The sequence below is a fragment of the Grammomys surdaster genome, unplaced genomic scaffold (assembly GCF_004785775.1).
Source record: "Grammomys surdaster isolate TR1022 unplaced genomic scaffold, NIH_TR_1.0 581, whole genome shotgun sequence".
Classification (NCBI taxonomy): Eukaryota; Metazoa; Chordata; class Mammalia; order Rodentia; family Muridae; genus Grammomys; species Grammomys surdaster.
This window is the reverse complement of record NW_021605000.1, coordinates 2,050,137-2,064,164: the sequence shown is the minus strand read 5'-3', so window position 1 is coordinate 2,064,164 and position 14,028 is coordinate 2,050,137.

The following is a 14,028-nucleotide window of genomic DNA, read 5'->3' as shown; positions in this document are numbered from 1 at the left end:
CTCTCTCTCTCTCTCTCTCTCTGCCTCCCATGGATGTAGCTTTCAGCTACTGCTCCAGCATCTGTCTGCATGTTGCCATGCTCCTTGCCATGATGAAAATGGACTAAACCTCTAAAATTTTAAGCATGCCTAAAATTAAATGCCTTGTCTCTCTCTTTGTTTCCATTTGTCTGCCTGTTTGTTTGTTTACTTATTTTATTTATTCACTTTACATCACAGTCACAGCCTCCCCTCCTCCCAGTACCCCCTCACATGATTCCCTCCACCCACCATTTCTGAAAAGGGGTACCATCCTGGTACCTCAAGGCATTGCAGTACTAGGCATATCCTCTTCCACTGAAGCCAGACAAGGCAGCCCAGTTTGGGGAACAGAATCCACAGGCAAATGCCTTCTTTTCTTATAAGCCTTTCCTTGGTCATGGTACCTCTTTAGAGCAACAGTCCACTGACTAATACAGTAACATAAATGTCATGGTGGTAACAAACCAATTTATGATTGGATTTAAAACTCACTGTATGAGATAAAACCCATATCAGATACTGTTAACTGGGCCAAGAGTCTAGATAAATCATAGACTCTAAGGTAGAGTCTAATAGTATTATTTTGCTAACTGGACATAACATAGAGATGACTCCTAATGACTTACTGCTATACTCAGATCAGGGTATCTCCCAATCCTATTTAGAGAAGTTTGTTCTTGCTGTACATGGAGATTAACACAGAACCCCTCAGCTGGTCACCACAGGTAGTGTAAGAGGATGCAGAGTACACAGCCTCTGATGAGACATGTCCATCATATCTCTTCCTTTACTGAGCAGGAATCTTCATGGAAGAGGACGGAAATACTGTAAGAGCCAGAGGTCATAGATAACTTCAAGAGAACAGTGTTTTAAAGACACAACAGTTTCAGTTGATCCTGTGAACTCGCAGTGATTGTGACAGGATCTTCAAGTCCTGCACATACTCAAGCCAGGCAAAGTCACAGCAGGGTGGTGGGTGAGTACTAAGTCTCAGACTTAGCTGAGAACTATTGACATTTGATAGAAAGAGACAGAGAGAGAGAGAGAGAGAGAGAGAGAGAGAGAGAGAGAGTTTAAGGATGTGACCACTGATATGTCAACCAAGCTCCAGGGAGTACCCCTACACCCAAGAATATTTGGATAACACAAACAATAGTTGATGTGATAATAATAGGCGAGAATACAAAGGTAAGTGGGTAGGAAGGTGAGGTGTATCTCATAGTTTGTATAGAACCTTCCAGCACCATGAAAGCTAGCCAATAGGGATGAAACGTCCAACAGGTACCTGCTTTTCCCCTCCTACTCTGACTTAAGTACTTGGTGTTCTGAGCATTATTGGAATCTTTACTGTCAAGTTCTGGAGGGTAACCAGGAGCAATGGCAATAGTCCATAACATTTGCTGCTGACTTAACTTACCATCAGTCCCAAAATAGGTAACCTATTCCTGGTACCCATGGTGTTAGCGAGGAAATTATCTTTCTATTATAAGGTAATTCCATTAAGTAGGAGTACATATGGATTTTCAAAAGGCCACCAGACTTTTGCTGTTCTTTCTTCTGATGAGATGAATGAGAAGAGCTGTGGGGTACTGGCAGGTTTAACATCACATTACGGAGTCAAATGTGGAGTTCACTAGTCACTCAGCAAGTAGTTATAAAATATATACCTATAATATAAGCAATATATATTATTTTAATTTGAATATGGATAATTACACAAATAAAACCTCACATGTATGTAGAGAGGTAAATGTGTAAAAACTCTACTACTTTAATATACAAAAATAATATTTTTCATTCTATTATTGGTATTTTGTTTTTGTTTTTGTTTTTTTTTTTTTGAGTCAGGGTTTCTCTGTATAGCCCTGGCTGTCCTGGAACTCGCTCTGTAGACCAGGCTGGCCTTGAACTCAGAAATCCACCTGTCTCTGCCTCCCAAGTGCTGGGATTAAAAGGCATGTGCCACCACTGCCCGGTGGTATAAGTTTTCTTATAAGCCCCTCTCTGGGGAGTGCTAGCTAGGATCACACAACGACCTCAAAATTTTCCAACTAACATTTTTAAGGATTTATTTTGTATTATTTTAAATCATGTGTATGTGTGAGTAGATATTCCCATGAGTGCAGGTGACCATGGAGGCTGGAGGCACTGGGTCTCCTGAAGATCAAGTTATAGGAAACTCTGAGTGACCCATGGTGGGTGCTGGGAACCAAACTCAGGTCCTCTGCAAGAGCAGTATAGACCCTTAACCATGGAGATATCTCTTGAGTCCCAAGAACTAATATAATCATTTTATATCTTTATATCATTATATCTTTGGGTGACCATGTTCAACTAGTGAGGGTTTTAATGTCCCATCCCAGACAGGTCTATCTATCTGAACAGGGAGATTTATGTCACCTCATGACGAGAAAGAAGTCTCAGAATCATATTCTGGCCTCACAGCTGGTAGACCAATTGGTTGTGAGCATTGACTGTGTGGGGAATGTGGTAGGTTCCTAAAACTGTTAACCATTCATAACCTTGCTTCTTCATGTCTGTAACCAGTTTCCAGTATTCAATATTTTCAAATCCATAGAATGTGAATTCCACAATTTTATCACAAGGATGCAGAATATTCTAGTATATATATGGCATTCCACATTCACTGTTGGTTCAAGTTTACTCATTTACTTGTATCTATCCATCAATGTTACACCATCGAAAATCTTGCATTCAGACAGTCCAGTCTTTGTAAAGCACATCTGTAGAAGTTATTCATCTTGACGTTTTAAAAATTTTATTTTATTTATATGAGTTCTCTGTTGCTCTCTTCAGATACACCAAAAGAGGACATTGGATTCCATTACAGATGGTTGTGAGCCACCATGTGGTGGCTGGGAATTGAACTCAGGACCTCTGGAAGAGCAGTTAGTGCTCTTAACCATTGAGCCATCTCTCTAGCCCTTCATCTTGACTTTTATGCCTCTCCTTAAGTTATTAGATCTCTTGCCAACACCTTCCCTTTATGAATTAGCCCTGTAAAGATGGAGGAGGTTAGTGTGAGATCTCTTGGCCCAACATCAGTTGCTCTGCTCATCCCATACTCCTCTGAGCTAGGAGTAGCCTGACTCCCACTTCCTGATAGGTGGGGCTTCCCCATTCCCAGCTCTTTTTGAGAATACCTGTCTTATCTGTCTTTCCTTCCTCTACTGTATGACATTATACAGGAGAGCAAAACAGCTTATCGATCAGGGAGAAGAAACATATTGGGTGAGGTGTTTAATTTTTATCATTGTGTGTCAAGATCAACAGGACTAGACTATCTCAGAACACTGCTGCCCCCCAGGCACAATGCAAAGAAAGCTGTGATCAACGACTAAGTAAAGATGTCACTCAGCCTTTTTTATGACACTACCGATGCTCATTTGAGATTCAAAATCTTTGGTTTAAATGTCATTCTAGTCTAGATACAGGCATTCGGCCTCGTGGTCTGAGCAGCTCCAGGGTTCTCAGCCCCTCCAGTGTGCAGAGTCCCTTTGGACTACATAGCCCACACTGCACAAGCCAAATTAATGCATTTCCCTTTATAATATGGACTCAATCTTTCAGTTCTCTTCTGTGTTTTAGACTTCTAATTCTCATTACTATCAGGAAATATATTCAAGTTGTGTTACGATACTAAGTAGATGGCGAGACCACATTGAAGCCTACTACTTAAAAACTAATTGGAAAACACAATTTAGATGCACTTGAATGGAGGTACCATGTTTGGGTGGATGATGCTGATCTCAGAAACTGTGGATGAAGGATGTCTCCCTAGAAGTTGTTAGCAAGGAAGACCATTTAGGCCTTCAAAAAACACAGTTAGGGTTTCTGTTCTTGGTGGCCACCAGAACAGGATGGTAAGACCGTGCTGCTGAAGACGCCTCACACCTTGGAATGCAGAACTCAGAGAAATCATATTGGAACAGAGCTGGAAGCTTCCTCCCTGATAATGAAAGCTGCATGTAGACAAGTATGGCCTTTCCTTACTTTGACCTTGCATACAAAAATAATACTTTTCTAGGAAAGATGTACTTATTGGTGTAATAATGACATGGCTTTTATGAGAATGTGTTAGTGACTTTTCTGTGGTTGTGATAAAATGCCATAATCAACACAAATTATGGAACAAAGAGTTTATTTGGGCTTATGCTTCCAGGAGGTTAGAATACCTGATGGTAGGGACAACATAGGAGCAGGTGGCAGACATGGCAGCTGGATCAACTAGCAGAGAGCTCAGATGGTGAACCACAAGCATTAAGCAGAGAGACCAAACTGCAAGTAGGCAAGGTAGGCAAGGCTTAAAGGGTCTCTGTTACTACTTTCTCTAGCAAGGCTGTGCCATCTAAATCTCCCTAAATAGTGGAACTAACTGGGGACCAAGTGTTCAAATGCCTGAGGCAATGGGGGATATTTCTCATTCAAACAACTAAACTAATCAAAGGCCCAAGACTGGGAAGTGATGGACATTTGTTGCTTTGCTTGCTTGTTTCTCTGTATTGGAACAGAGTGTCACATAGCCCAGCATGATGGTCTTTGACTCACAGTGTATCTGTGGATAACCTTGAACTTCTGATCCTATTGCCCTAACCTCATAATATTAGAGGCATGAACCACTACGTCTGGCTCTTTATTTTCTATTTCTAGCACATCCTTGCTAAAGTTCACACAACAGATATGGAGGCCTATGATATCACAAATACAAGCCAGTCACTCAGAAACATGTGCAGCTTAACTAGCACAGGGAATCCAGCTCCTCCTCCCTCTGTTTGAAGGGGAAGAATATCCCAAGTCCAGGGTCTGTTACGGTCTGACATAGGAGAACCAAATATGTAATGGTAGTTTCTCAAAGAACAAATTTTAGTTTTACGCTTTCAAAAATTCTATGAGGCCATTAAGACTTACTTTGACTTGATATAACGATGAAATCTGACTCTCTTTTGCATTGGATGATTTGCATTGGGTGGCTTGACATGTTTATGGAACAGCATTCTGTATTTTCCAGCCACTGATTTTCCAACAAGCACTCCTGTAGCCTCCTTGCGGGCCTATGGGTATGCCTTTGGGGTTCTAAAATATCTTTACACACTGATAGAACTTGGATGACCCTAAAATATACACATTTCGAATGAGTAAAGATATGATGAAGAAAACATGTTACCCAAATAACCAAGCAGGCTGAGAATTTGGTGAGAAAAGTGAGCTGCAAACCATATCCTTTGGTGGTGAGTGTGAAAGTCAAAGGACTCATTCTTACTTAAATGTTTACATCCTAAACTCTAGCAAGCATTCAGATGTGGTTTTAAACCCTCCATTCTCCCTGTGCATTCTCTCTACCATCCAGAGAGCCACAGCAGCAGTAGGGTTTAGTGCCTCAGCAACAGACTACATCTTGCACCCATTATCTGTCCCAGCTGACAATAAAGCGCTAATGGCCTCATCCCCCTCACAGGCCCTAATGGACAGCACATCACTACCTCAGAACACCTGAAAGACTGTCTGGGTGCGTCTCCCCAGCACCTGACAAGGGAGGGGGGTGGAGGCTCAAAAATAATTGCTGTGTCACTTCCATGTGATTTATTGCAATGGGTAATTATGTCTACGGGGCACCATCTGGAGACCCAATTTGTGCTCTTTATGAACAAAAATTAAAGTCAACACATACTTTCCTCTGAACTTGGCTCTGGACTGCTCACACCTAGAGCCCTTCGCCATGTTTGATCCTCCTACCTGATGCCAACTGTTTCCACTTAGAGGGTTTTGGCTGGGCAGGGGGACTCTCAACAGACACCAGAGGCTTTCTCACCTTATGTACTCTTCTCCAAGAGTTAAACATAGTCAGAGTTTGCATCATTGCAAAGCCTGGCTGGGAGGTGTAGTCACATTCTGCTTCTAAATTAGCACTGGCCATTGATGAAGAAAATCACCTGCATTTATTAGCATGTGCCATCTCCCCTCCTCCCCCAACCAAGCAATTATCAGATGGGTAAGAATTAAGAATTGCCTCCAAAATATTTACTTCAAAAAAGGGTGCTGAGAAATGGTGGGGACATTTTTTTTTTTTTTTAAAATCATCACTCGGCTTTCAAGTAAGTTTCTAAGCCATTCTGGGAAACTCCCTCCCCCCCCCCCAACCCAACTTAGCAGACTTGGCTTAAGAAATGCTTATTCCCTTCAATTAAAACCAAGAGCATTAATCAAATGTTTGACACTATAAATGTTTCCAATTAACATCTAGCTTAAAACCACATGTGTTTCAAGGGAAATTCAAAAGATCTATCGGTACAGGTGACCCCTGAGAAACCATTAACACATGGCTGGAGACAGCAAGAAACATTCTCCATTTGTGAAAAAGATAAAGAATCCATTTAGGGCCCATTACTACTTCAAACATTATGTTCAGATGGGAGACTCCTAAAGTGGAAGTTAGGGATTTATCAATGAGTCAAAAGGAAAATAATAACATATCTGTGTTTGAAACACTCACACTCTAATGGTCAAGTCCTGGTCCTGAGAAAAACCATGGTTTGTTCTTGATCCAGAGATGTGGGCTGTTTATCCTAGGAGTTAGTCCCAAGCAATTGTATTTTGCCTCCTTCGGCAGAGGCTGCATGCTCGGATACCTGTGGGGGTCCAAGGAGGTGGCAGAAATGCAGGGAATGGGATGGCCTAGTGGACCAGGGACCACATCCATTCACCTCTCAAAGGAGAGAGTCTCCATTTAATGCCAGCCAACTTCTGTCTCTTGAAAATGGAAGTCTGATATTCTAAGAGAATTCGTGAATTTCAAAGGATGGTAATTAATTGAATGCAAGACAAAACAACAAACATTGACCTTTTCCTCAGCTTGTAACCTTTGCATCTGCTTTTGGGTGGAATCAGGGGCTAGGTTGACGTGGTGCCAGTGTGGATGGCAGTGAACCCCCTTCAGTGATATGTCAGCCCATGACCAGCCTTGGCAGGAATTCTTTGGCTGTCTCATGCTGAATCCACCCAGCTCCTGGCAGAAGAGAAAAGACTTCCCAAATCATTTCTCAACTGATCGGTCAAAGTGAGTTAAATTATTCCAGGTGTGCTGCGCAGGGGGTTATTATGGCCATAGGGAAATGGTAACATTAGGGCAAGTCCATCGCCCAGAGAGCTGATGAATTGCCCTCTCTCGTCTGTCTCCCTGTAACCCCTCAAGAGCTGGGCTGCCAATCCCATGGTGAGGAGCTGCCGACAAACACCTAGGGCTAGTCGGCTGGGCCCAGTAAGACACATATTTCTTTCTCAGTTTTCCCTTCAAATATCTTCCAAAAGACAAAAGAGAGAAGATCACCATAATAAGATAAATGCTGGGATGATCACACAAGACAAAATGTTTGACGTCCAGAAATGATTTCAAGACCTAGAGAACTGCTATACTCATATTTGTGCAGACTTCAGATTTTTCTTTTTTTCTTCTTTCTTTTTCCTCTCTTCTTCTTCTTCTTCCTCTTTTTTATTATTTTTTAATTTTTTATCCAAATGTCTATGTGTTTTGGCTGGAAGTTATTAGATGGGTTTTTAAAACAAACGAACGAACAAACAAACAAACAAAGATGGCTATTTCAGCTTATTTCAGGCATTACCAGTGTCTGAGTAGTAGTGCCTCATTCTTTGTTCTGCACTCTAACTAGCTAAATGATTATTGAGTGATTCACATTGTTCTTAATCTTGACTTAAAAATTGGTCAGAGATACTAAACTTTATATAAAAGTTAAGGGTTGGACAGTACATGCTGATAAAAGCCAGCCCAGGGAGCAAGTTACAAACACCAGCTTGGTTTGACATCATCTGTGGGTGCTATAATTTAACCCTGCATCCATGCATATGCAAATAATAGGTAAACCAATTAAAATTATCTTAAGTCAACAACAGGTCTTATTGCTTGTCATAACTGAGGTGCCCTGGCCCAATCCAGGAGTGTGAATATGGCGCAATGGCCCTGTCCCCTTCACCCTTTCATCCTGCTGGCTTCAGCTTTCCAACTGGAACCAGGAACTCCAGAGCCATACCTTTTGGAAGAGAACATACCCGGTCTCCAGTCTGAGAATGGGAAACAAGTAAGGTCTGATTTAACCATGAAGCTGAGCTGAATGACTCAGCCAATCTCTGTATCAAAGTCAATGTCATGCTCTGTCAGGCCTGGGTCACACATAACCTTTGAAGCTGAGGGAAACAAAGGGCTGGGGGCTCTGAATGCATGCACTTTTTTTAAAATCAAAACTAGGAGACAATAGATATCTATTTTATGACTTTCTCTGTACATGTGTGGAGGTCAGACAACAACCTCTCTCGGGGAGACCTTCCTCAGGCACTGTTTGCCATTTTCTTTTGGGGGTTTTGGCAGGAAGGAGGCAGGGTCTTTCTAGCCTAAAACACTCCAGGTAGGTTGATGGGACATCAAGTCCTGAGAATATGCCTATCCCTGCCTCCTGGGCACTGTGATGACTCGGGGCACCATGCCCAGCTTTTAAATATGAGTTCTTTAGCTCAAACTCCTGTTCTTGTGTTTGCAAGGCCAGAACGTTACTACCTGAGCTGTGCTCAGAAACTCACGAGTTTCTGTCTTGGTTGTACATCCATGTGAGGACCTTGAAACAATTCAGTACACCCAGGAACAGTGTAAGAATGCAATCAGGGTGATTGACAGTTCCAGCTCTTGAGTGCTTATGCTTAGAGACCTCATACGCCTCCTATCCCTCAGAGGATCTGTGATAAGTGTGGTGACACATGTCACCACACTAGGCTGTGGCTCACTGGGACATGTTTTTCCTTTCTCTCTCTGTTTTATATTTGTGTATTTGTTTTTTTTTTTTGTAATGGGTTTTGATATGTAGTTCAGACCCTGAATTTAAAATCTATTGCCCACCCCATCCTTCAGAGCCTTTAATAATTTCTACTTAAAGGCAGATTGACTAATTATTAGCTTTCATATCTGAAAAAAAAGAAAGTCTTTTGCCTTCCTGTGTCTGGTTAATTTAGAACAATGAGCTCTAGTTGATCCATACTGATAGAAATCATAAGGCACCATTCTTTTTGATGGGTGAGTAGTATTCCACTGTGTACACATACCACATTGCATCATATTTCATCCATTGATTGACGTCAAGACTGACTGCATCTCACACCCATTGTATTCTGGAACATGAGATATCCCTTTTGTCTGGAAGTCTCTAGGTAAAAAAATCAATGAGTTTGACATCTTATGCATTGAAACTATGAATTAATGGAAAACTATGCTCTCTCAAAGAACTTGTATTTGCCTAACATTCCTGTCTTCGACTAAGAAAAATTCTAGAATTACTTTCTCTGAAAATTCATCCCCTTGAGTATTTTTTTTCTGCATTAGTAGGAATACTTTTTCTCACTAATAACAAAAGCAGTTTACTTGTATAGGGAAACTCACTGTCCCACAGGGCACAATTCACTGTTCTGCGTTCACAAGTCAGTGTGACTATCAGCAGAGCATTTTCATCATTCACACGAAAATCCCAGGCCTCTACCTCAGTCCTCTGTATCCACTAACAATACTTTCTGCCTGTATGCACCAACTATGGTTGTCCTTGTCAGTATTTGAAGCCTTAGTCACACTTAGAAGAGCTGCCCCTCCCAGACATCCCTTTTGCTCTAGAGCAAAGGTTCTCAATCTATGAATTGAGAACTCTTCGGGGTCAAGCTACCCACTCCATCAAGATTCATTAAGATTCATAACTAGCAAAATTACAGTTATGATACAAGCAGCAAAAATAACTTTATGGTTGGAGGTCACCACAATAAGAGGAACTGTATTAAAGGGTCACAACATTAGGAAGCTTGAGAACCACTGCTCTGGAGCCTATTGAAAGCTTAAGCCTGGTGATTTTGCCTTGTCAGTTTCCTCCCTTGGAAACTGAAGCCTACTGTCCACATTGCCCCAGCCTCTTTCTCCTGAGCCATCCCAGTGCTTTCCCAGTTGGTCCCTTTGTGATGTGCTGTGCCATCTCCTCTCAGGCACTGTGACTAACAAACTATCTCAACAGCAGCATTCTCCTGATGTGTTGGTATTATTATATCTGAACACCATAAGTATGGAGTCATCCAATGTATTTACATCTGGCTTCTCCCCTTAACTTGTTTTTATTCATGCTGTACTGTGTGTTTTTAACCCATTCCTTTTCATGACTGAAGAATATTCCACTATATAGATATGCTATATTTTTGTGTATCTAGTCATCAACTGATGGACAACTAGGTTATTTTTAATTGAAGGCCGTTATAACCTCTACTGCCAGTAAAACTTAGAGGTGAATACAATTTTGGGGTTGGGAGTGGTGATGTGCATGTTCAGTTCATTGGAGACACATCTAGGAGTAGAATTGTTAGGTTATATGATATTTTTTTAATATAGTCACTTTGTGAGCTATAGCACTGAGCGGAACCCCAGCCCTTTATCCACATTCCTATCCCCCCCCCCCCCCGGTCCCCACAGGGGGGTTGAATTGGAGACATCTGAACTTTCAGGAGATAATTGGTGTCAGGTGAGGTCGTGAGGTGCACAATTAGGATGGAATTAACACTCTTATAAACTCCCCAGGGAACTTTGTTCCATGTTTGTGCATGGGGGAAGGGCCAGCTGAGGACACAGTAAGAAGGTGACTATCTGCATATCCAGAAGCAAGCTCTCACTGGCCTGTCCATTCGGGTATCCTGATCTTTCTCCAGAGCTGTAACAAAGTAGATTTCCGATTTTTTTAACCAATGACGCAATCCATGATATCTGGTATGGCAGCCTATGATGACCAATGTGTCTACTGCTTGAACAGGGTTCCACGGTCTACTTTGGATCAGTGTGTCTGGAGCCTAGTCTCCAGTGCAGGGACATTAGGAGCTTTCCCTTCCTACAGCCAATGACTGGTAGCTGGGAAGTTTCTGGTCACTTCACTCCTGGGAAGGCACAGCCTTGCACGGTCTTCCCCCACCACCTAGCTGTGACTTTAACACTGTCACCTTTAACTGGTTCCTGAATTTTCTATTAACGTCGGGGCTATTGACCCTGTCTATAGTAACCTTGAGGTGTGAGCTGAGCACTTGCTGATTACTCTGTAGTTTCTGACAACACTCAGGAGCATACATTCCTCCCTCATCCCACCCAAATAAAGTGAGGCCCCTTGTGCTTGCCTGTCTCCCACCACTGCTGCCTGTGCACAAAGGTATCTCAGGAGTGCACAGCGAGCCTTCACTAAACATGCTGCATATGCACACTCCTGTCTGCAGCCGAGATCTGAAGACTGTTCTAGTTCTACATGATGACCCTGGAGGAGCATGCCCTGGGGTTTCTGCTGTCTTTGCATTATCAGAGGGGCTGTCAACAGTCTGGCTAATCTTCACTAGATCTTTCACAGATACTGGTGATGTGGAAGACGATGAATCCCGGGTCCTTGTGATTTCTGTTGAAAGATACACACACACAGAGTAGATACGGCAGAGCCTATTACAGAGTAAAGTGGGTACCTTCACGGGCGATAATACACATGGTCACAGGGACCACTGACCTCATCTGCACCATAGGCTGACTGCATCTTCCTTCCATCTGACCTCCTTTGCCTTGTGTTTCCAGAAATTTGTTTAATCATCTCTCTTCTGAAAAGTCCCATTCCATGGGAACTCCTATTACAGTGACTTTTGAAGTGGTAATATTTCCACCCCACCCCCTATAGAATCCTCATATGGACTTTCAGAGAGATAGAGACAAAGTCTAATGTGCATTACGTGATAGCTCACCTCAGAAAACCACCCAGTGTGCACCTCTGACACACTGAACACAAATTAATATTCAAATGACAGAACCCTGAGAAAATACTCAGATCTAAGATGAGAGCAGTAATGTTCTTTAAAATACTTTCAATTTTATTTTTTAGATATGGGTGTGTTGCTCTCAAGTACATCACATGGGCAGTAAGTAGATTATCCAGAAGAGAGTGTTGGATCTCTTGGGAGTAGAGGTATAGTCAGTTTTGAGCTGTTGTTTGTATGCTGAGACTCAAACTCAGGTCCTCTGTGATAGCAGCCAGTGCTCTTAATCACTGAGTTATTTCTCCAACTTCAACATTAACTTTCTTAACACATAAGAGTAAATTGCAACAATGTGGCCAACATGCAACAGAGTTTAAAAAGCTGAGAACTTACATCTTTCTGGAGAAAAGGTGGAAATATATGCTCCATTTACAGAGGAGGGTCCCTCAACCCAATTTGTGTGGAAGCATTTTTTGCTATTGGTTGCTGACTAAGCAGTCTGCTGCAATGACATAAAATATAAAATAATACAGACTTTCCAGGGGAAAGTCCTCAAAGTCTCCAACACCTGAGCTGAGATTGACCTTAGCTCAGTGGCAAAGCATGTGACTAACATGTACAAAGCTCTGGGTTCTGTTCCCAGTGCAACAAAAACACAGCAAAGTAAAACAAAAGACTTAGATTTATAGCTTTAATTTTTTACTCAATAATTTTACTAGTAAGAATTCATCCCAGTGAAATGCACACATATTTAGCACATATGTGTTAAAATATCATTATTAGAAAGGCCATCAAGAGTCATAATAATGAACTACCTGATAACTGGACAGCCACTGACCAATAAGGTATTTAAACATAAATCATTTGGCAGTGCTGTGACTGAAGTACCTGGCAGAGAAAACTGAAGGCAGTAAAGATTTGTTTAGACTGTTTCAGACAGTTCCAGCCATGTTAATTGGCTTCCTGCGTTTGGTTAGTACATCATGGCAGTGTCGGGGGGGGGTATATGGAGGAGGAGGTTGGTGGTGGGCAGAATGAGAGAGAAGTGGATTCTAAGACTTGATTTCTCCTCTTTTATTTTCTCTAGACACTACCCACTGGGTGCCACTCACATTCAGAGTGAGTTTTGCTTCTTCACAGACAAACCCAGAGGTGTGATTGCTAACCTCCTTGGTGATTCTAAATCTGATCAGGTTGACACTGATGAGGCACTAATGGTGTCTTATACATTATTATTGAAAATTGTATTTCAGCTGTGCAGCATGGTGCATACCTATATCCCCAGTACTTGGAAGGCAGAGGATTAGGAGTTCAAGCCCAACCTGGTCTACATAGCAAATGTCAGGTCAGGCAAGACTACATAAAAAGATCGTGTCCCTTAAAACTCCCAGATTCCTACTCCAAATATCTCAGAATATGGTGAAGCAATGTGTCCTATGAGGAAAATACGATAAGGCATCATGGTATGAAAACAATGTGAAGTGACAGACACCAGATATTGATACTCTGAATACTGAATGTCCTACCTTGCCAATTTTCTGGTTTTTTTCAGATGTATTTTCATGTCCACAGTGACCATGTCTCATAATGGGACTATCAAAGTCACATGAGTCATTGAAGTGAAACACTTGGAATGGTTTGGGGTTCAGAAAGATATGGCGAAACATGACTTTTCTCTCCAAACAGTGGCTAGCTAGGAGACTCTCCTCATACGCAATGTCACCCAAGTGCTTCTACCTGAGGAGGAAGGGAAACTGAAGAAAAATCATCCTGGACAGTAATGCTCATGCAGGACCTTTCCTTTCTCCTGACCTGAGCTCACTTTTTGCTTAAACTCTGTCTAGGCAAGAGCACACAGGCATATTTAACAGCAGTGCCTAGATAGAAGTTCGGTTGGATTTACAGGGGGATATGGAGCTGTTGTGGTTCTGTGGCTAGCCAGATGCTGATGGGGTGGTCTTGGGAGGGAAGTAGAAAGACTCTCCACAACCCAGGTTCCAGCTGTCTAAGCAACCACCACGGTTGTGTGGAGAAAGATGAGAGAGAGAGTCACTGGTCTACCTCAGTGCCTGAAACCAGAACCTGTTGTCTTGCATACTGCCATGTTATGTGGCTATTCAAGTTGTTGAATAGCTAGTACTCGATAAATAATTATTAAATAAAGTAACTCAAGTCTTGACATAA